The 23,682-nt window shown below is 41.4% G+C and overlaps 1 long non-coding RNA gene across 1 annotated transcript; it reads right to left on the bottom strand.

Moving 5' to 3' along the window:
* Positions 1–1,195: 1,195 nt before the first annotated feature.
* LOC138918084 (uncharacterized) lies at positions 1,196–22,778 on the bottom strand. The gene is made up of 3 exons (XR_011427037.1): positions 22,605–22,778; positions 3,170–3,240; positions 1,196–1,368 (listed from the first exon to the last, which is right to left on the bottom strand). It is a non-coding gene; the product is annotated as an uncharacterized lncRNA (long non-coding RNA).
* Between the last annotated feature and the right edge of the window lie 904 nt (positions 22,779–23,682).

The raw sequence follows: 23,682 nt of genomic DNA, 5'->3' as shown, positions 1-23,682 counted from the left end.
TCAGTCACGTGAAGGCCGGGAACCTCTGCACAGTTTGTCTGACTACCTTGCTTTGCCTAGTGACAGAGAAGCAAACCAAGAGTCCTTTTTTTAATTGGCTAAACTTTGAATTTTGAAGACACCTGTTCCATGTCACTCTCCAGTGGTTTGCACACTGGATTTGGACATAAACCTCTGGCTGCCCTAGAACAGAAATGGCAAACACTTGGTTCTTTTGACACCATTCTGCATTCTACCCCCCTGGAAGAAATCATTAATGGACCACATTATTCTTTTGTTCGTGTGTTTGTTTTGAGCCCAAAGCATTTCAGAATCTTGCTAGAAACACTGCTCAAGGAAGCCGTTCCTGTATCTCTGAGTCAGCATGCAAAACAGACACTTGAATGCAGGTGTGTCTGCTCCTTCTACAGGGTCTCAGGGCTTCTTTAGGTCTGGAATGCGAGGATGCTAAGCCTTTGGGGCTCCCACAGTACTTCTCTTGGGATAAGACTGGGCAAAGTTGCTCAGGCAGACCAAAGGAAATGAGAGGATAACGACATTCTCTTCTCCAACTGCTCCTTTTAATCTTCATATCTAATCCTTCTAAACCCCCAAATTAAAGTGTCTGTGTCCACCGTCCCGAGCCGATGTCGGGAGATGAGTGAGACTGGGGCGGAGGGGAAGCTCATCAGAGACAGCACATTCAGACGACGATCTGCAAAAGGGAAGTGTGACAGCCAACTTCTCGGAAGGGGACGGCAGAGCTGTAATTAAATTTTCTGATCTTGTTAGCCAATTTCTCCACTCACTGCCCCTGAACCAGAGGATGGGAGGGAGGAAGGACAGTGTTGCATCAGTGGCGGCCGGGAGGGAAATGAGCTTTTCACGGATTATTGGGTTAGTTCCACTTCTCCCCCTTTTTAATTTATTTGTCTGCATGTTATCCAGAGCTGAAAAGGCTCCAAGTCCTTTTCCATTTTCTTTTAATTAGATCTGATTTTGGAGTCTGAAAACTTGGGAGGGGCTCAGGTTACAATAGCAGGATGACAACAGTTGGAAAGTTCTCTTCTCCCCATTAGATCTTTTTGAACTCTTTTTTTCAGAATTTAAGATTCCTAGTGATGACTTTCTTTTTTCTTTGCATTTCTTCCTTTTTTTCTTTAACAGTTACAGTACCGTTTGCATTGTTTATCACCTTATCCCATTTTGCTGTCTTATGGTTAAAAATCATGAACATTCCTCACGAATTTCAAAAGAAGAGTATGCATTTATTTCCACAGTCCTTTTCTTTGTAGTCCTCTTTTGTATAATGGAACACAGACCAGGAAAGTTGGTTGTGGTCCCTCTGGGTATTTAGCAGGAGTAATACTGACTGTATAGTCTCTCTTCCTTGAAGCACAAAGAAAGAAGGAAAAAACTGGTGAGAAAAAAGACCCAAGTGGTGGATAATCTGGTTTATCACTTAAAATCACTAGTGACTTCATCCTGGTTAGGTTAAGGGCATCTGAGGCCCAGGTGGGACAGCTGAGCATAGAATACTTGGTGGCTTGTGAAATAACAAGAACATATTTCTTTGCTGCAGCCTGGACATGCCGTATGGCAGCAGATGCTCTTACAGGTGGATTGGTGCCAAGATAGGATGTATGCCTGTTATCCGTGGAGCCCTTCCACAGGCCCTCTGCACCAGAGAGCGTTCATTTTACAACTCACCCAGGGCAAGAGGCACTCTCTAAAGTCCTACTTGGTGGCTTGGAATGTATGATGCTATAGGGCATGTTTGGGGTGATCTGACTTAACATCTAGGCCACAGAATCTGTGCAAAGAGCACTTTGGGAAGCCAGATTTGGGCACTTCAAATTGGTGGGTAGCCATCCTCCAGAGAAGCTGACACTGAGGTTCTAAAGAGGCCTCAATGACTGCTGACTGGGAGAAACAAGACATACGTGTTCAGTGACTGTGGAACAAGAAAAATGATTCAAATATGAGCCCAAATTGAAAGCCCCAAAGGCTGAAACTGAACGTAGGTTTTGTTTTGAAGTGAAGCTGCTTTGTACATGGGCAACCCAAAGGAGCCTGCTCCGGGATTAGTAGAGCAGGGGTTCTCAAATTTTGTGTTTTACAGATATTTCATGGGCTCCTGAGAACACCAGATCGCCCAGCTGGTATTCTTTGTAGCCTGTCATGAAAACGCCAACATGTTGCATGTGAGGACAGCATGCAGTTTAGCTCTGAACCCACCCGTCCAGCCCGGGCCTGGCGTGTGTTGAAGGAAGAGATTTTCTCAGGGAGTCTGGAGGGATCGCAGGTGGCCTATGGAAGATGTGGCTTTTGACTTGGACATTAAGGGATGAACAAAGTTGAAACTTGAGGACATGGGAAAGGAGGAAGAATGTTTTCAGCAGAAGAAACTGTGAGTCATGGCAGAGAAGGAGAAAAATATGATTGATTCATGAGGAATAGAAAGAAAGCTAGCTTGGGAAACATAAGGGTATGTGACAGGATGCAGTAGAGGAAAGGCTGGAGAGGTAGGTCACAGCGGAGTCCCAGAGAGCCCCAAATGGGCAGCTTGTGTGACTATTTTATTGTGTTTGTAGGAAATGTGGACGCGGAAAGCTGGTGAGCAGGGAAGCCTGGGAAGCGCATTTTCTTTGTAAAACGAGGGTTCTGGTCAAATTGTTTCCTCAGATTCTTTTCTCCAAGCTTCACCTCAGCTGCTCCAGAAAGAGAGGACAAATGGCTTACAAATTCTGGCTTCCCCCATTCTGGACGACTCTCTGTCTTTCTGCCTTTCCTCAGAATGATGGGGGGTGGGGGGAGGGAGAGACAGAGAGAGAGAGAGTGAGAGAGAGATTGCAAAGCAAAGGGGTTCTAGAATTCATAGGTAAAGGACAAAAATCTTAAAAAATTCTATGGAAAGCAAGTCCTTAAGAATTAGTATTATTGTTGTTATTTTGACTTTTGTTGATAAAAGCGGTGTTAAGTGCACCTGCTGAAAGCAAGCAAAAGGAATTCTGGTATTTTGAAGCAAAATTTTGGAGAGCTGTCAGAGTTAGAAAACAGTTGGGAAACAGATCTTCTGAAACTCAGAGCCATAGAAACATCTGATGCCGTTTGGTTGACGTGCGTTAAGATGCGCGTAAAATACCACATTACCGCACACACGGAGGTTGGACTCCTCGTGGCTCCTCACCTGGCTGCCGCTGCCCTGCACACGCCCTTGGCTGCCTTGGCCCGGCCTGCTCTCCATCTGCCCTCTCTTCCCTGAGAGAAAACGACAGAAAAACCTCTTTGTCTCCCTTGAAGCACAGAATCATAGCATTTTAAGGCTAAGAGGAAACTTACAGCCTTCGGCAATTTTACAGATAATGAAATTCCTACGAATTCAGACCACACTAGGAAGACTGAGACAATGAGACCCATATATGTGGCTTATGTCACCAACGTGTGAGGCAGGGATAATGTCTAGATGTTAATAAAGATGGATGAACTTCCCTGTGAGGTGCTGACCCTAACTTTCCACAAACTCCGTGGTTACAAATGGGCTTTAGGATTTGGAAACTGAGTGGATCTGAAACTCTGGAGGAGTCTGAGGTGGGGACAATTCCAGGAGAGGGATGTCCCATGGTCTCTCAAATCTATCCAGTTCCTTGTGGCCATCCTTCGGCCTGGGCTACTGTGAGGGCAATGAACTTGAAGGAGGGCATCATCCCCCTTTCTCAGAGCCTTCTCTCAGAGGGCTGACCTCCTCCAGGCAGGCGGCCGCACTGACCCACATTGCTCTGCCTGCTCTCAGACTTTGGCTGCCCCTTATGGACAAAGATCAGGGGGGAAATGGCTGGGGTCTCCTGCTGGATCTGACCTGACACTGGAGAGATGGCTGACCAGAGCCCCAGGGCCTCCTGCCTACGGCTCCAGCGCTTCACAACACCAGCCCAGAAATGGTGGAGAAAAACTCGTGGAAAGCAATATGTGGTATTGCCTGTTGTGGATATCAATCATTTATTATGGACATTAAGCCAAATAAAAGTGCAAGTAAAGATAATAATGATTTTTGAACAAATATTAAGCACGCAGTTTCTGATTTTGGACTGACATATTACAAAAGCAGGGCTCAAACACCCCAGAGCTAATAAAGACATATCAGGCTTTCATTAGAACAGATATTAGAATGAAAACACAGCTTCAGCACATTTTTTACACAGTGAAATAGAGAGTGAGCAGAGCTTTCATCAGGGCTGGGGAAATCAAAATTTAAAACCAATGTCTACTTAGAAGTTTTCCTACTGATCATCAATTCAGCATTCGTTTGCAGTATTAATAACTCTGCTAGACCTGGCAGGAGCCTTTTCTCTGCTGAGTTAATAAATTTTTCTGTGAGCCTTCGTTTGATTGATTACATCATGGTAAGTGTGACCACATAAGAAGTTGCCCTGGAAATACGCTTCTCCGAAGCAACAGTGAAGGAACAAGGAATTGCTGAGGGAGAACACGTTCTAGTTCGGAATTGTTTATGATAGTTCTCAGAAAAATGAAATCAAAATAGGGATAGGAGAAGGGGGATTATTGGCAAGGGGTAACAAAAAATTAAAGGTTTTTTTGTGCATATTACATAGGCATTTGGGGGGAAATATTTTGACCTTAAAAATTCTGGTAGAATATTCTCATCTAGCAGGGAAAATAATTATACTAAATAAATATAAGTAGCAAAGTCAAAGGTAAGGTAGATCAACTTTTTTGTTCCCCATTCCAACCTCTGGGTTTAGGAGCCAGATGCTGAAGATGACTCCTGGGTTCAGGCTCACAAATGCAGGAGGGAGCGAGGTGGGGCTCAGCTGCAGATGTCCCCTGGATGCTGTATTTGTTCTTAGGATGCTGGTGAAGGCAGCAGACTCTTGGAATGTCCTTGTTGGGATGAACCTTAGCCTTACCCCGCTCCTCATTTCCTTATTATACTATTAACAATTAGCTCCGTAATTTACAAGGCCTCCAAAATAAAAATGCAGATCGGGCCCCTTATTCAAAACTTACTAAGAATTTCAAGAAGGCAACATTCAGCATGAAACCAAGTGCGAGGGCCTTCTGAGCATGGGGCCCTGTGTGGCTGCACAGGTCACATGCATACGAAGCCAGCCCTGACTATAAATGGGGGAGCAGGGTCCACAGTGGCTGAAAGTTGTCCTCCAATAGACCTCTTTACTCTTCTTACTGGTTACTGGCAGCTCTTGGGCTCCGTAAAGTTTGGGCAGAGGAGGAAGGAAGGGAAAGCACACGGAGAAATCACATTGTGCGCTGCTTTGGTAGGAGGGTCAGTCACATCCTTCCTTCTTGGTTTCCCTTCATCAGCGACACCTGCAGGTGTCTCCTGTGACCCCAGAATCCTTTATCTATTCATGTCATCTCGACCGTTGAAGTCTACAGGGCCAGGCACTGTGCCAGGGACTGAAGACACAGAGATGAACCAGACAAGGTATTCGTCCTTGAGAAGCCCCATCTGGTGATGAGAGAATTTGACTTTTATCTGAGAAATTGCAGAGTCGCATTTCATGCAAAGAGGTAGAAAATGTGAGTTGTCATTTTCAGATAGAGAGAATAAAATATCAGCTCAGTTGGCATCAGTTTATCATTTTTCAGGGAGGAGAATGACATGGAAAGGCACAAATCCTTTAGTAAATGAGCTGTCTTTATTTATCAGTGGTTTTGCGTGGAAAGGGAAAGGTGAATTGATCTTTATGGGTCAAGACTATAGGACCTGCAGAAGGAGGTAGAATCTGCTGAGGAATGGGCTCAGAAACCTCCAGAACTTACTGGGGTCAATACCTTGACTCCCAGCAGTTGTGCAGGATGCCACTTGTGATTCAGAACAAAGTGGCCTCCTTGGTGCGGTCTGCACTTTGGGGCAGTTGTCCTGGCAAAGTGGGTAGGAGGGTGAGGAGATTCATGCACACAGGCCTGCATGGAGAAACAGCCCAGTAAACTTGATTTAATCACAATCTGTGTCTTATCAGACAAGTCACAGAAGGGAAAATGAGTCTGTTTAATACCTTTGATCACGGCCTCAGTTTCTTTTACCTCAAGAAAGCCTTCTTAAGGAGGGGGTGTTCTCCAAGTCCATGAGGAATGAACCTCATGGTTGCTGGCTTCAGAACAGAGTGTCTTTTTGGTTTGTATTTAATTGTGACAGACTTTTTCTTTCCCCTTCTGTGAATCTTAACTACAACACAACAGATTTCTTTTGGGTATGGTTGAAAACATTCTGATTTTCATCTTTTCTGTAAATATTTTGAAGATGGATAAAGACAATCTTTAAAGGCTGCTCTTGGAAATATTTTTTTCTCAAACTGTGTTTACAACATATTAAACTAGATACACATTCTAAAGACAAAGATGTTGGTTTTTCTGTCTGAATGATGTCAAATAAACAGTCAAGTTGTAGGTTGGGATGTGATGTACGTGGTTGGTTTGCTGCCTGACCTGGACTCACAGGGTTCTAGCAGGAAACATCCCTCCGTCCACAGCACATTTCATTGTGACATACAGATTGGTTCTTCTCTCGTCTTAGATGGAATTTAGGATAAATTCATAACTTTTTCTTTTTTTTGTAAAGATTTTATTATTTCCTTTTTCTCCCCAAAGCCCCCCGGTACATAGTTGTATATTCTTCGTTGTGGGTTCTTCTAGTTGCGGCATGTGGGACGCTGCCTCAGCGTGGTCTGATGAGCAGTGCCATGTCTGCGCCCAGGATTCGAACCAACGAAACACTGGGCCGCCTGCAGTGGAGCGCGCGAACTTAACCACTCGGCCACGGGGCCAGCCCCAATTCATAACTTTTTAAGGTGACTTTCAGGGGACAAAAATATCTTCTGACAAGCTCCAGTCTCAAGAAAGATCTCAATTCAATAGTTAAAATGTCCCGTCCAGGTCCATGTCACATAACTCCACACCCTTAACAAGTCTAAAGCGTCTCCCCTCTGTGAGCCTGCCAGGCTGCTTTGGGCTGGGAAGCCTGGAATGGGGTTGGGATGTCAACCGCTTTTTCTCTCTTTGAATTATCGGTTAGTGATTCTCATTATTTGGATTGGTTATTGATCACAATTCTTTACTCCCTCCCTCTGCCATGTGCTCTTTCAGTGCACTAGAAAGGGCAGTGTCCCTTGCCACCCCATTGATTTTGGACTTGGCCAACAGAAGGATAGTAGTTATGAAAGAAGCAGAGCTTGGTAAGCGCCCGGGTGGTTTGGCCTGGTCTCTTGGTCTCCTGTGATGGGAGGGAGGGGTATGCCTCAGCTAGCCACTCTTCCTTCAGTCAGAATGCCGGCAGACCCGTTTAAGACAGCTTAGCACGCCCTACGACAGCACTGGATACCATCCTTTGCAATGTAAGGATAACTGGCATTAAATGTTTTTCTTTTTCGCCTTTGGGAACTCAGGAGGAATTGAGTTAAAAATTGTTCCATTTATCACATCCTGATACATAGGAGATATTTTCTACTGTGAAGCTGAGAAAAAGCATAGAGCCACACTGCGCTACAATGTATAGGAAGCACCCTGCACAGTGCCTGGCACATGGTCAACACTCTATAAATAGAAACTTATTGTAGTTATTAGTATTATTAATTGACTTTTTTCTGCAGCAATTGAAGTACTCAAGGACTGCAAAATTACTGTTTGTGAGTAAAGAGGACGCCTAGGAGTTTGCTAGCTTCGGAAGCTATTCTGGGCAGTTCAAATGCTGCTGATTCCATTTCTCACTGGATATTGATCCAGGGTTAGGACTGGAGAGACAGAAGGTATATAGGCTATTTGTGGTCAATGCTACGACTGTAAGAGTTTATGTGTTTTATTTGTAGGATCTTCATTTATTCGCAGGACATCCCTTAAGAGCCTGAGCTGGATATCTTCCATTTGCCCCTTCAGATTCACTCTCCACATTTTTCAACCTTACTCTGTGCCCAGGGAGGTTGACCTGGATGGGCTACTTCAACTGGGCTCTCTTCTTATTTCGCTGTCAATTGGGCTCAGCCACTGGGGATTACCAGAGGGGGATCAAAGGGAGGAGGAGAGAGGGATCAGGGTGTTTGTTTCTGTGGCTTCCACCCTACCAAACTGGAGTTTACTTCATTCCTCTGCTAAAGGCCTCAGCTCCCGCCAGGAAATGCTCTTCCTGGAGCTGTTCTCCCCGTGTTCCCATAGTCCCCCTGCTGTTACTGCACTGTCTCTTATGATTTCTCTGAATCGGTGCTTCTCAATCTGGGTTGCACATTAGAACCATCTGAGGAGGTTTTAAAACATTCTAATTTGATGCCCAGGCTGTGCTCTGGACCAGTGCTGTCCCTCAGAAATATAATTTGAGCCACATATGTAATCCTAAATTTTCCAGTAGCCACATTATTAAAAGTGGAAAGAAACAGATGAAATTAACTTCTATAATACATTTTATCTAACCCAGTATGGCCAAAATATTACCATTTCAAGAAGAAATCATTCTAAAAAATTCTTAATGAGATATTTTGCATTCCTTTTTTTTTTTTTTTACTAAGATTTAAAAATCTGGTGCATATCTTACACTTAAAACACTTCTCAATTTGGACCTGCCACATTGCAAATGCTCAGTAGGTACATGTAGCTATGGGACAGTGTGGCTCTTGACAAAATGGATCAGATTCTGTGGGGGTGAAACTCAGGCAGCAGTAATTTTTAAGATTCTCCAGGACATTTAACGTGTAGCAAGGTTGACAGCCACTGTCCTAAACCCTGCCCATGTCTTTCTAAATAGAACTTTGTTAAACTCTCTTTAAATCACCTGATTTGAGAATGTCGTCTATTTGGTGCTTGTGCGCAGCCTTGCCTGGGAATATGGAGATGATTCAGGCAGAATGCCTGCCCTCTGGGAGCTTCCACTATTGAGCAGAAGACAGCCGGGTCAGCAGGCCATTACGGTGTGAGGAGCAGGGCTGGAGGACCCTGGAGGCAGACCAAACGCACCTTTAGAACACCAGCCAATGGAGCCACCAACAAAGTGAGAAAGGCGAATTTTATTAGAATTCCTTACACTTTATTCATTTGAATGATATATTGTACAGTATTTCTCTCTCCTAGTTTAAAAGAGACACCCTGGGCCAAGGAAGCTCCAGAGAATGTTCTTAGCCCTGGCTGCACATTTGCATCACCTGGAAACTTTGTTAAACAAATTCTCAAAACTAGTGGGTGAAAGTTTGATAAGAAACAGGATATTAACATAATCTTTAGGTATCTCTCTGCAAGATACTTAGGGTTATAAAGAGAAAAATAGAAACATTACAGTGGAGAAGGCTGACAGACACCACCTTAACCAGGTGGTCAAAGTTAACATATTGGAATGGGACAAACTGGCATTGTGGGCCTGCTGATATGACACACCATCACTTCTGTGGTATTTCTGCCCCAAGTGTGTAACTTGGATCTAATAAAGAAGAACATCAGACAAACCTCAATTTGAGGGACATTCTGCAAAATAACTGGCCTGTGATCCTCAAAAATGTCACTGCCATGTCAGACAAAAACAAGAAAAATTGAGGATTAAAGCATTTCTGGCTTCATCTACACAAGAAGGAGGTGAAATCGGATGATTAATCTGTAGTCTCCTTGGAAGGGCCAGGAGGGTATCTCCAAGTGTATGGGAGCAAAGAGCCAATGAGACCATGCTGCTCCTGCCTCAGGACCTTTGCACTGGCTATTCCCTCTGTTGGAATGCTCTTCTCTAGGCATCTGCATACCATGCCCAGCCCCATGTTCAACGTACACTTCTCAGTGAAGTCTTCTCTGGCCACCACATCTAGAATTGAGCCCCACTCCTACATCACCCATTCTCCTTCTCAGCTATATTTTTCCCTGTAACACTTACCATCATCGAACCTGCTACAGCTCTTATTTCCCATATTTATTGTCAGTCTATCCTCATTAGAATAGAGAATATCACATTATCCTCCTGCAGTGATTGGCTTAGGGATGGTCATGTGACCCAGTCAGAATCAAGAAGAAACAAGATTGTGCTGGAACCTTGAGAGACCAGCACATTCTCTTGTTCAGTTGATCTTGAGCCTGTGAGGATGTGAGCCTAGCTTTGCTGAGTACCTAATGAATGAAGCTTGTATAGCAGAAGGCAGAGCCAAATGGGGGAGCAGACCAAGGCTGAAGGCATTATTTGAGGTCCTGTATCAAGATGTAATGTGTGAGCCAATATTTTCTCTCTTTGCTTCAGTCAGTTTGAGTTGGTTTTTCTATTGGTAGTAACTGGAAAAATCCTACCTGATAAATAGAGCAACCTTCTTGTTCTGATCTGTCTTCCATATCTCTGCTTATAGGAAAGGGATGCTGACCCAAATGTCTGGGCACCTGGTTAGGTGTTCTATGTAAATGAATCGATTGGCTTTTGGTTGGTAAGAACTGAGGCTTTTGTGAGTTGATTGGGACCAGCCAGGCCCAGGGTTACCTTTGTGCTGCTGAGGAGACCGAGGTTCTGGTCCCAGTAACAAGGCACAGGCTCTGGGATGTGAGAATTGATTAAGGCCCGGGGATGAATGACACAAAGGGAGGCCTTGAGTGGCCTTCACTGTAGGCATCTTAAGAGGACGCTGTTTATCCCTGGAATTCACAGATGGTCTGTACATCGATGCCAGGCTGCCTACATAGCTCTCTAGGGGAGATTCATGGCAGATTGATTATAAAAATGCTCCTAATTTTCATCTTTCCCAAAACCCATGCTTCTTGTAGTGGGACTTTGCAGGTCCTCCCATGAAGAGGCCGAGTCTATTCCTTTTCACCTTGAATCTGGACAGGCCTGATGACTTGCTTTGGCCAATAGAATGAGGTGGAAGTGACAGTGTGCCTATTTCAAGCCTAGGCCTTAAGAGGTCTTGCGTGCTTTAGCTTCTTCTCAGATGCCCTGTGAGTACGCCCAAGCTAGCCTGCTGGGAGAGGAGAGACTGTGTGGATGGAGCCCAGAGTCCCGGCCAAGCTCGTTGTAGCCCAGCCTTCAGCAAGCCAATTCCATCAAAAGTGAGAGAGACCAGCCGAGGTCTGTAGAACAGCCTGCCCCAACTACAGATGACCACAGATGCGTGAATGAGCCCAGCTAAGACCAGGAGAGCTGTTCAGCTCACCTGTAGATTCATGAGAAGTAATAAATACTTACTGCTTTAAGCCACTGGGTTTTGGGGTAGTTTGTTATGTAGTAATAGCTAACTAATATTACCTGTTAAAAACTCTCATTCCCAGGCTCTATCACCTGAGATTCTAATTCCATTAGCCGGGGGTGGAACTTTAGAATCTATATTTTAAAAAAGTTTCCATGTTTCCCACCCAGGCTCTGAAAGCAATTATTAACATACCTCCCACCCGGAAGTTCTGCAGGTGTGTTATATACACAGGCCCCCAACACTTTCAGCCAGCCCTTCAGCAGCTCCTCGTGGGCACTGTTTTAAAACAATTGGTAAGCTCCAGTAGCGGCAGAGTTCTCAGGTGAGGAGGTCCCGAGACGTGGGCGGGAAGGGAGCCCAGGGAATTCCTGCAGCTGCCGCAGAAGACGTCGAGGAAGTGAAAAAGCATCAAGGTTTCTGGACACTCAATTTGAACTCTATTAAATGAAACACAGGCCCTTTGAGAGAGGTGTTTGTTCTGGATTCAGCTGCGCTCTGCTCAGACAATGGCCCGTGGGGACAGATCTGTCACAGGCGCGCAGGTGTCTGGTTTGAGATGGAGGACTCCCTCCAGCCTGTTTGTGAGCCAGCCGATTCTGTAATTGAAGGGGAGCCTGACCTGAGCACTCCTGGGCTCTGTGCAGAAGGCCACTCAGCCTGGCCTTTGGGTGAGCTCATCGCCCCCGCGTGCCTACCTTCCTGCGTTCAGGAAGTGCTTGTCTCATCGTGGCCCCTTCCATGTGTCTCCTGGGGGGCCATGGGATGATGTCAGGGTCCCCCACATCTGTGCAGTGACAAATAAGCAACAGACTAAAGCACTAGTTCCCAGAGCTGGCGGCCTATCTCTCCAAGCGGCCTGTTTCAACCTGAGACAGTTGTGACCACGCAAAAGTCCTTTATACATTTAACGGTGGAACACTGTAGAAGGCAATCCATGAAATGGGCAAGAAAAAAAGATCGTCCCTGTTATTTTAGCATTGATCTAGAAGCAACAGCCAACGCAATTACAAGAAAAAAGAAATAAGTATCAATATTAGAAAGGAGAAAACAAAATTACCATTATTTGCAGTTGATACTATCATACAGAAACCAAGAGAATTGACAGAAAAATTATTAGAAACAATAAAAGAATGATAAGGTGGCTAGTTAAAAAGTCGATATATAAAAATCAATAGTCTTTTTACATTTAACTTTTTATTGTGAAATGTATCATATATATAAAAGTAGATGTGTGTGTATATATATAATTAAAAAATACATATATAATTTAAAATTAAGAGAGTAATGAGCATTCTCTGATCACATCCCCTTTGTCCCTCCAGAAATATCCATTGTTAATCGTTGCTTTTCTTTATTAATTTACAGTGTTGCAACAATTGCCCATATGCCTAATAAATATATTGTTAGTTTTGCTATTTTTTTTCCTGCTTTTTCTCCCTAAATCCCCCTGGTACATAGTTGTATCTATTTTTAGTTGTGGGTCCTTCTAGTTGTCACATGTGGGACGCCGCCTCTGCGTGGCCTGATGAGCAGTGCCATGTCTGTGCCCAGGATCCGAACCAGCAAAACCCTGGGCCACCGAAGCAGAGCGTGTGAACTTAACCACTCGGCCACGGGGCCAGCCCTAAGTTTTGCTATTTTTTAAATTGAGATATAATTGACATACAACATGATATTGGTTTCAGATGTCCAACATAATATTTCAATATTTTGTGTATACTGTATATATTGCGTAATAGTTTTGCTATTTTTGACTTGCTTCTTTTACTCATCAGTATATTTCGGAGCCATCCATGTTGACGGTGTAGCCATGGTTTAGTCATTTTCTTTGCTCTATAGTATGTCATCATGTGATGATATTTGTAGTACTTACTGATCCAGTTTAATGTGAAAATTTATGTTTTTACTTCAGAAAATGTTGTGTTTGAATTTGGGGTGTTGCACCATATATATGTATATGTATTTATATGTATATATACACACTCATTCTATTGTCTTTCCAAAATTAAAGAAAACTTTACCACAAGTGTTTTGGATAAAAGATTATTGACCTGTACTGTAATTTATTCACGCATTCCTGTTTTGGTGGACATTTGAGTTGTATACCAGCCACTGTGAGTGTTCTTGTATGTGTCTTTTGGTGCATATGTGCAAGAGATTCTCTAGGGTGTAGACTAGGAGTGGAAATGGTGGGCCACGAGACATGCATGTGTTCAGCTTTGAAAACCCAGTTGTCAAAAATGGTTAAACAAATTTTTACATCTACTGACAGTGTATAAGAGTTCTCTTTGCCCCACATCCTCACTAGCATTTAGTGCTATTAGACTTTAAAATTTCTTCAGTCTGTTGAATGGATATTTATATATCCTTGTGGATTAAAGTTTTGTTTCTCTAGTTGTTAATGAGGTTGGGCATCTTTCTACGTGATCATTGGCCATTGAATTTCATCCTCTGTGAAGTGACTGTACATCTGTTGCTTATTTTTCCACTGAGTTTTTGCCTTTTTCTTATTTATTTGTAAGACTACTTTATATATTGAACATACAAATCCGTTATTTGTTACATATATTGCAAATATCTTCTTCCATTTGTGTCTTATCTTTTTCTCTTTCTCAATGCTATCTTTTGATTAACAGAATTTGTTTATTTTAATTTAGTTGAATTTATTTAACTTTGAGTTTTGTTTTCTTTTGGTGTCTTAATAAATTCATTCCTACTCTGAGGTCATAAACACATTTTTCTACTAAAGTTTTATAGTGTTAACTTTTATAGTTGAGATTTTAATTTACTTGAAAATAAGTTTTGTATGTGGTGTGAACTAGGTGTTAAATTCCTTTCCCTTTTCTATAAAGATAATGCATTGATCTAGCTTTATTTATTGAAAACTCTGTCCTTTCCCCATTGATTTACAGCATCACCTCTGTCATAAAGAAAGTATACATATATGAAAGGGTCTATTTTTGGGTTTCAGTACTGTTTCATCAGTCTATTTGTCTCTCTCTGCATCAAAACCATATTGTTATAATTATCATAATTTCACAAAAATCTTGATATTTGATTCTTCCTTAAGTGTATCTTAGATATTCTAGGTTATTTGTACTTTTGTATAAATTTTAGAGTTATTTGTCAATTTGCACATACACACAGACACACACACACAAACGCAAACATAATGAAGAAAACTGACATCTCTATAATACTGAGTCTTCTAAACTGTGAGCAAAGGATCTCTCTTCACTTGTTTAAATCTTATTTACTGTCTTTCAGTAAAGTTTTGTAATTTTCAACACAGAAGTCTTAACACATTGTGTTAGGTACCTGATTTTTGTGCCATTGTAAGTGGTTGGTATCACTCAAAAATTTCAGTTTCTAACTGTTTATTGTTGGTGCACAGAAATGCAATTGATTTTGTAAATTGTTTTTTAAGCAACACAATTAACAGGCTTGATTTAATATTGATGTATTTAGAAGTCTTTAGCAATTAATTGTAGAATGCATATTTTTCTCAAGCACACATGGAGCATTTACAAATATTGACCATGTTCTAGGTTGCAGAACAACTCTGAAATACCAAAGAATCTGTATCATACACACCACATTATGTGTCCACAGTTTAAGGACAATTATGAAAAAAACGAGATAAAAACTCATGTCTTTGGAAAACTTAAGGCATTTCTAAACTGATCAGGGGAAATATCATAAGGAGAAACAATAACAGTATTCAGAATTAAATAGTAATGAAAACACCACGTATCAAAACTTGTGAGATAGTGCAGCAGTGCTTAAAGAGAACTTATACAAGTATTCTTAAAAACTTAAACTAGAAGAATGGTTGAAATTTAATGATCTAAGCATCAAAGTTATACCAAATTAAGAACTTAGAAAAAGAACAACAGAATAAATACAAAATAAAAATAGAAGTAATGAGATAATAAAAACCAGAGCAGAAAGTAAAGAAGCAGAAAACAAATATACAATAAAGAAGACTAACATAGCCAAAAGTTGGTTCTTTGAAATGGGTCCAGAAAATGATAAAACACACACACACACAAAACAAATTTAGGATTGAATAGGGGGACAATTTAAAGATACAGCATACATATAAAAAAATAGTAAGAGAATAACATGGGTGGCTTATACCTATAATATTAAAAACTTTCTTAAAACATCTAGAAAATATAATTAAACAAAACTGGATCAATGAAAACAGAAAATAATCTTTCCACAAAAGCAGACCCAGGCAGTTTATAGTTGAACTTTTATAAACTTTAAAGTAACAGATAAGATTAATCTTATACAAAATCTTCCGGATAATTGAAAACAATGGAACACCCTCCAATTTATAAAACTAAAATAACCAGGATTCCAAAATTAAACTGAGACAGTAAAAGAACAGTAAATTACAGATCAATTGGCTCGTGAACCTAAGTGCAAAAACCAAACCAAAACAACCCAAAAAGCCAAAATATTGGCAGATTGAATCCAGGCAATATACATAAAAATATAATAGATTACATCAAAAGTTATATTCCAGGCATTCAAGGTTGGTTTAATGTTATAGATTCTATTAATGAATTCACTACATTAATGGTTCAAGAGGGGAAACAAGATGATAGTCTCAAAAGATGCAGAAAAATCACTTATTAGAATTCAAAATCCACTTATCACAAAAACCTTAAGAGAATTAGGAAGAAGAGGGATGGTTTCCCCAGATATTGCAATATGCATCTTTAATTTACAAAAATCTAATATTAATTGGCACTTCTCCCCATCCAAAATAACGCAAAGACCTTAGCACACTTTAATTTTCATTTACCCTCTTTGACTTATATGTGTGTTTAAATTTAAAATTAAATAAAAGGACTTTAAATCTCTTGGGACTTTAGTCCCAGTTTTATACTCAACATTCATATAGATTTATCTCCATTTTTGTTGATCTTTATTCTGCCCTACATTTCTAACCTTCCACTGGAGACCATCCTTTTTCTGCCTCTAGACAACTCTTACTAATTTCTTTAGTGAGAGTCTGCTGGAGATGAATTCTCTCAGATTTTTCCTGTAAATCTTTTTTTTGACTTTTATTTTGGGAGGGTATTTTTGCTGAAATTCTAAGTTGACAGTTTTTTCCTTACAGCACTTTTAAGAACTCATTCAGCTGAATTTTGGCTTCTGTTGTTTCTATTGAGAAATTTAACTTTCAGTTTTATTATTGCTCCTTAGAGGCTTCTCTAACATTTTTCTCCAGCTGCTTTTAGGATCTTCTTATTGTCTTTGCTTTGCAGTAGTTTTACGCTGATGCATCTAGTGTCTTCTTTTTGCCTCCCTTTGTCTAAGATTCCGAGGGGTTCTTGAACTTGTTGATTGATATCTTTCACATGTCTCGCGAAGTTCACAGCTTTCATTGCTTCAAGTATTACTGCCTTTCTTGGTCTATCTTGCCTCCTTCTGAGAATCCATTTTAACATAAATTAGGCTTTACACAATCCTCAATATCTTTCTTCCTGTCTTCTGTTTTTTTCTATCCTTTTGTCTCTTCATGCTTTATTCTGGATATTTTCTTCTAACTTAACTTTCAAGTCACAAATTCACTCTCCAGCTGTTTCGAATCTGTACTTAAATCCATCCAATGAGTAATTTATTATTTTTTTGTTTTATTATATTTTTCAGTGTTGGGATTTCCATTTGATTCTTTTTTATGTTTTCTAGTCCTCATCTGAAATTCTCCATTTTGAATTTCATTTCCTTGAGCAGGAGTACAGTTCTTTCCTTTTTTTTTCCTGCTTTTTTTCTCCCCAAATCCCCCTAGTACGCAGTTGTATATTTTAGTTGTGGGTCCTTCTAGTTGTGGCATGTGTGACGCCGCTTCAACATGGCCTAATGAGCGGTGCCATGTCCGTGCCCAGAATCCGAACACTGGGCTGCCAAAGTGGAGCGGGCGAACTTAACCACTCGGCCATGGGGCCGGCCCCCAGGAGTACGGTTATTTCGAAGTCTGTGTCTGATAACCCCATTATTTGGATCTTTTATTATTCTGTAAAGGAAAAATGAGTGCTGAGGGCTGGGCTAGCTTCCCTGGGCCTCTGTTCTCCCCCAAATCCTGATTTGGTAATTCTTCACTATTTTGTTAGCTTTCTAGTTTTTTAAGCAACTTTAAAAAAAAAAACAACATTTGGTCCAATTCTAACACTGTCTTGGAGAAGGATTGATCTGAATTACTTAGTCTACCATTTCAGAAAGTGAAAGTCAGTAGATTTTTACTATTCTGTTCCTTTTTTTTTTTCACCTTCTGCATTTATTGCTTTTATAATTAAAAAAAAGCTCACATTTGAAAAATAAGGTAGCTCTATATGGTCTGACTGATGTTCTAGTGCTTGAGATTCTGCGCTCTCAATGCAGTGGCCCAGGTTCACTTCCTGGTCAGAGAACCATACCACCCGTCTGTCGGTTGTCCTACTGTGGCAGCTGCATGTTGCTGTGATGCTGAAAGCTGTGCCACCAGTATTTCAAATGCCACCAGGGTCACCCATGGTGGACAGGTCTCAGCGGAGCTTCCAGACTAGACAGACTAGGAATAAGGACCGGGCCACCCACTTCCAAAAGAACTGGCCACGAAAACCCTGTGAAGAGCAGTGGAGCATTGCCTGATAGAGTGCCAGGACACGAGAGGATGGCGCAAAAAGACCCCGCGGGGTTCCCATCTGCTGTCTGCACGGTCACTAGGAGTCAGAATCAACTCTACAGCACCACCGACAAATACACTCTGACGTGGAAAGCGTTCTAAGGCAAGAAGTACAGAATAAGCCACCGAACAATATGTATACAACAATGTTAATACCAATATCTAACATTCATTGAATGCTTATTATGTACCAGGAGCTGTTCTAAGGGCTTTAGATGTATTGGCTAATTTACTTCTCAAAAGATTCCTAAGTGGGTATTAGCCTCATTTTATAGATGAGAAAACTGAGAGGTTAATGAACTTGCTTAAGGTCTCACATCTAGTATGTTACAGACTCAGGATTTGAATCCAGGCCATCTAATTCTAGAGAGCATGCTGTAAACTGCTGTATTCATTATACATGACATATAGCATACTCCCCCGCTCCCAAGTTGTGCAAATAGTATACCAAACCACTAACAATGGTTTCTTACAGACTTTAAAGATGAATGCACTTTTACTGTTTTATTCTGTATCTGTGCTATCCATTATGGTAGCCACTAGCCACACGTAAGTATTTAAACTTAAGTAAAATTAAATAAAAATAAAAATCAGTTCCTCAGTCTCAGTAGCTACATTTCCAGTGCATTCAATAGCCACAAGTGGCTAATGGCTACTTTATTGAACAGCACAATATAAAACATTTCCATCATCACAGAAAGTTCTATTGGACGGTGTGCTTTCAGAGTTCAATAGTGTTTTAATTTTTTATAATAAATTTGTATTCATGATTTACTTTTGTAATTAAATAGGAAGGATCAATGATAGAAAAGGAAAACTATTTATTCAGAGCGGAAATCTTTTTGTCCCCTTATTAAGTGACCATACTGTTTTTTCTTCCACCCTCTGGAGTTGCTCAGAGGGTTTATTTCTCCTACCAATTGTCTCTTTGGCTATTTAAAAGTGACACAATGCGTAAATCAGTGAAAAGCTCATTAGAATAAAACCATGATGGGTTTCCTGGAAATGTAGTGGCATCTACATGGGGCTACATTTCTCCTGACTATTTGGAAGCATTAAAATGTGCATTGTTTTCAAGACGTTAACCAAATCATGTGCATTTTAAAAAGGTTTTCTTGGAAGCATGCTGACAAAATATTGATAATTTATTTTACTAAAGGTCAAGCTCATTGATTGTATGTTTCTGTGAATTTTAAAATTGCAAAATGGGAAAATTTGTTTAAAAAGTACCATTTCCACCTGTGGAATATATAAAGAATCATGGTACCTCTGGATTAGAAGGAATATCTTCGCTTATAGCATTTCTTCTGTCTCATCTTCTGTCTTCCAACAAAGTAGGAACTGGCAATGTTTAGTCGGGACATGACTAAACTTCTAATAACTTGAGTTCTGTCGTATGGAATACAGAGTGGATTGATCTGGGTGGCTACAGGTACAGGACTAGAACCAGTAGGGGGAGAACCAGCTGAAAAATATTTTAACAATTTGAATTCCAGCAGTGGGATGAACTGACACACAGTCTGATAAGCTCCCTTCTCTGGCACCAAGAGTGCAGGCAGAATTTCAAAGGCCAGGGTGCTGGAAACGAGGCTAATAGGATGACCTTCTAACTGTTATATTCTCAGACCCTATGACTCGTCTTGCACTGTATACCCGTGAGACTGTCACCAGTTGTACCTATCATTCAACTTAGGCTAAGTTATTGTCCAGCAATAAACAACATTCAATCAGTGGCTTTGTAATAACAAGGGTTTATTTCTCCATCCACATGGAGGTCAGCTCCATTGTAAGGTAGCAATAGCTCTGCTCCATGTTGTCTTCTTTTCAGGATCCAGGAGGGAGAATCAGCTCCTATCTGAGACATCACTGATCTTGTGGCAAAAAATATAAATAAATATGGCTAAACCACACAATAACTTTGAAGCTTCAGCTCTCAAGTGTCACATATCCCTTCCACTTGAATGGACAAGGTAAGTCACATGGCAAAATCTGACATTAATGGGGTGGACACTGTAATCCTCCTAGAAGGATGGGCAGTATATACTCGAGAGCAATAATAAAACCCACCACACAAGTGAATGGAAAGGAGAAGTCAAATGTTAGCAGAAAGCGAGTTGTGATGAAGGCACAGGTCGAGTGGAGTTGAATGTGAGGATTAATCCCTCCCTTTCTTCCTACCTTCCTCCTTCCCTTTCCCTTCCTTTCTTCCTTTCTCTCATCCTTCCTCCTTCATTCTTTACTCTCAAATAGTGTATCCAATTCTAGATGCTGAAGTAGGTCTTGAGGATACAGAGGTAAATAAAATGAATACTTGTCCTGGATGAAATCATAGTCTAGTGCAGAAAAAACAAGTAAACATATATTATAACAAACTGTGTCAAGTGCTATAAAAGGGTGAATTCATAGTTCCCCAAGTGTACAAAGGAAAGGCATCTAACCTAGAATTTTGGAGAGGGATGAGTGGCTTATAGAAAGCCTCTCAGAAAAGACCTTAATTTCAAACTGAGAGTACAAAAAAGAGCACATTCCAGATGGAGGGAGCAGCATATGTAAAAGTACAGATGTGGAGAGAGCAAGGCTCTATCTGGAGACGTATGACTAGACATATGTGGCTAGTGGCGACCATACTGGACAGCACTGATAGAGTTCAGTGTGGACGGAGCTGGACTTGAGAAAGGAAGACTGAAGAAGGGTGAAGACAAATGAGGCTTTGAATGATGACAGTGTGAGGAGAGGCATTGGCTATTCCACAAAGGGTCTTTAAGTGCTAATTTGGGATCAACCTACTATCTACTAAGCAGCCGTTGTGAGCATTGTGCGCAATAACGTCTGGTAGGAAACACCAATGGTGTAGAGAAAGGGGTGGTATTCATAGATTTTACATAGAGAGACTTCTTTGAAACACGGCAGTTTGAACATAAGCACTTAGTTTTTATCTATCCTGAAACATCACTTAAAAGACACTAAAGGAATCCCAAAAGGAGAAAAAATCCTTCAAGAACAAGGAGCACAGGAGAACGGCCTACAACAACATGGCAGCTGGGAAGACTGTGTCAGTGATAACTGACTTAACAGCCACAATAAAGCGAACTCCGAAGCCAGCAGTAGGGAAGGTCAAGAAGTAACTCAACTTTTGTCCCAGAGCCCACAAAGTCTCTGTAACTGGTGGCACAAGGTACCCTTGGAGGTGGGGCTGAAGGTAGAGTTAAAATAGAACGAGTTGAAGGTTTAGTTTAAGATGAGAATAGAAGCTGCACCCCTTGTCTTCCTCAATCCTCTTCACCATTGCACACAGCCAGGCAGAAAACTGGAGGGTTATAGATTTGTTGTCTGGAGAGACTGAAAACAGAAGGTCTCTGGACTGGGGTAACACCAGGCACAGTTGAAGGTAGGGGCACTGTTGTGAATGTAGGGTGATTAAGTGAATATTTATGTATCAAATATTGAGATCCCAGCCTTCCCTCCCACTGGCAGCCAGATTTATCCCTGCCCTTTCTGTAGATTCTGCTCATTCCAAGAGGAAGGACCAAAAGATAGCAACATTGAGGTACCCCAAGAAATGCTCCAGCCAAATTGTTATGGCTTGTTGGCTCACCCAGAACTTCCATTTGGTTCCTAAGTGTCCCACTTCTGTAGCAATTTTAGTTTGCTATCATTGTGCTGTTGTCGTGTTCTCTGAATGTCGCTTTTTCATAGCCTCTTATGTTTTTCTTATCTCTGTGAGAATATTAATCATAATTTTCCCCAAGTTTTCATTTTCTTGAATATTGTGTTTCCTCCTACTAGTGTTGGGTTTGTGCGTTTTGGTTCCAGTCTGTCATATTAGAGACTTCCTCAATTGACTGACATTTCTTAGCTGTCCATTCATGTTCATTTCCTAGAACACACAGCAAAAACACAGAAAGATGGAAAATGAGAAAGAAAAAAATAAGCTTAGAGGATAGTTTGTAAGACAAAACACCCAAATACCCCGAGTTCCAGAAAGGAAGAATCGAGACTTGGCAGCAGGGAAATCATCAAAGAAATAGCTTAAAGATGTCACAGAATAGAAGGAGGTGAATTTCCAGACCGAAAGGGCCTGCCCACTGCCTGCCCACAGGATCGAAATCGATCCAGGGCAAGGCACATTGTGAAATTTGAAAACACTAGAGAAAATGAAGATCCTTCAGGCTCCCAAAAGAAAAACATACAAACCCCAAAATGATCAGGAATCAAAGTGGCATCAGACTTTTCAACAGCAAGACTGAAAGAAGACAGTAGAAAATGCCCTCAGACTTCCAAGGGAAAATAATTTCTATCCACTAATTCAATTCCAAGTCCAACAAAAAACTATCATCAGGATAGAATAAAGACATTTTCAGACATGCAAAGTCTCGAAACTTGTACCGCCTCTGCATTTTTTCTTGGGATGATAGCAGAGTATGTGCTCCTTCAAAACTAGAGTAAACCAAGAAAGTGAATGACCTGGATCTTGGAAATGGGGGATTGAGCAAAGTATAGACACAGAAGGCCTCCCCTTTTGGAGCAGGATGAGAGCTGTGCAGCAGGCCTGGAGAGTAACCGTTCAGATTGCAGCAGGTAGGTCAATAGGCTCCTAAATCAATATCTCCAAGCGGATAAAATTGATCCCTTAATGTGTAAAAATAGATTTATACATCCAGGGAAGAGTTTGTTGAATTAGTATTAAGTACAAAGAAAGTGAAGCAAACAAACAAAAAGGCAATTATAAATGGAAGTGAAAACAAAACGTACAAGAAAGGAAAAGTACTCACAGTGTGCTGCGTGGATAGCTGTATTGATGGGAACACTTGATATTGATCTATAACCCAGATTCAGTGGAGCTGTATGTGCAGGAAACAAGAACTAACAGAGATTGGCGAACTTTTTCATAAAGCACCAGGTAATAAATATTTAGGCTTTGTGGACCGTATAGCCTCTGTCACAGCTACTCGACTCTGCTGCTATGGCACCAAAGCGGCCACAGACAACACACAAACAAGTGGGCGTGGCTGTACTCCAACACCACTTTATTTCCAAAAACAGGCCGAGGGCCATTGTTTGCTGACCTCTGGACCAGAAACGTGTGTGTGGAGAGAAGGGGGTGAGGTGAAAGAGAACCAATCCTTCATATTTTGTAGGGGGGAGCCGAGAGTTAATGTCTGAAATTGAAAAAAAAAAAAAAAAACCCAAAGTAGTAATCTAAGTATATTTTTTCAAGATATGGAGATAAATACCATATGAAAATGGGAGTGGTGGAGGTGAGAGACTGCTGTTTATGCTATGGGTACAAGCTTTGTAGAACTGTCTGTTTCTTTAACCCATGTGTTCGTGTAACTTGGGTAAAAATAGCTAAACTGAAAAATAAAAATAATGAAAATTAACGTGGGCAGCAAACCGTAGCTTATGCTTGCTTAGGTGATAAAGATGAGGTCACTGAGTGTATGTGGAGGAGGGGACATAGGACCCTGAAGCTCAGGCAGAGTTTTACTGTCTGCAGCTTCCTCCCCACCCCTAGGTGGGCACCCTGAGGCCCATGGACAGGGTGCATGCCTGCTCAGCAAGGATTTGTGACTGGCAAACTAGAAACATCTACACTTGTTAACTTCCTAGAGTCAGGCTTTCGTCAGCAGCTTTCAGGTCTGCGACCTGGCGTGGTGCTGTGGTGACGGGCACACGCCCAGTATGGCTGTCGCTTGTGGGTGGGGTGGGCATCTGTGGTCAAAACCCTCGGGAGTGTCTGACCTGGGATGTTCTTCTGTTGCCACACACGGGTAGGCCTGTTGCCCAGAAGATTGGGGAGGTTCCTGCGGATCAGGGGCAGGGTGTGGGGTGACCACAGAGCAGGGCTAG

The sequence above is a fragment of the Equus caballus genome, chromosome 16 (genome assembly GCF_041296265.1).
Source record: "Equus caballus isolate H_3958 breed thoroughbred chromosome 16, TB-T2T, whole genome shotgun sequence".
NCBI lineage: Eukaryota > Metazoa > Chordata > Mammalia > Perissodactyla > Equidae > Equus > Equus caballus.
This window is presented reverse-complemented; position numbering and strand designations above follow the sequence as displayed.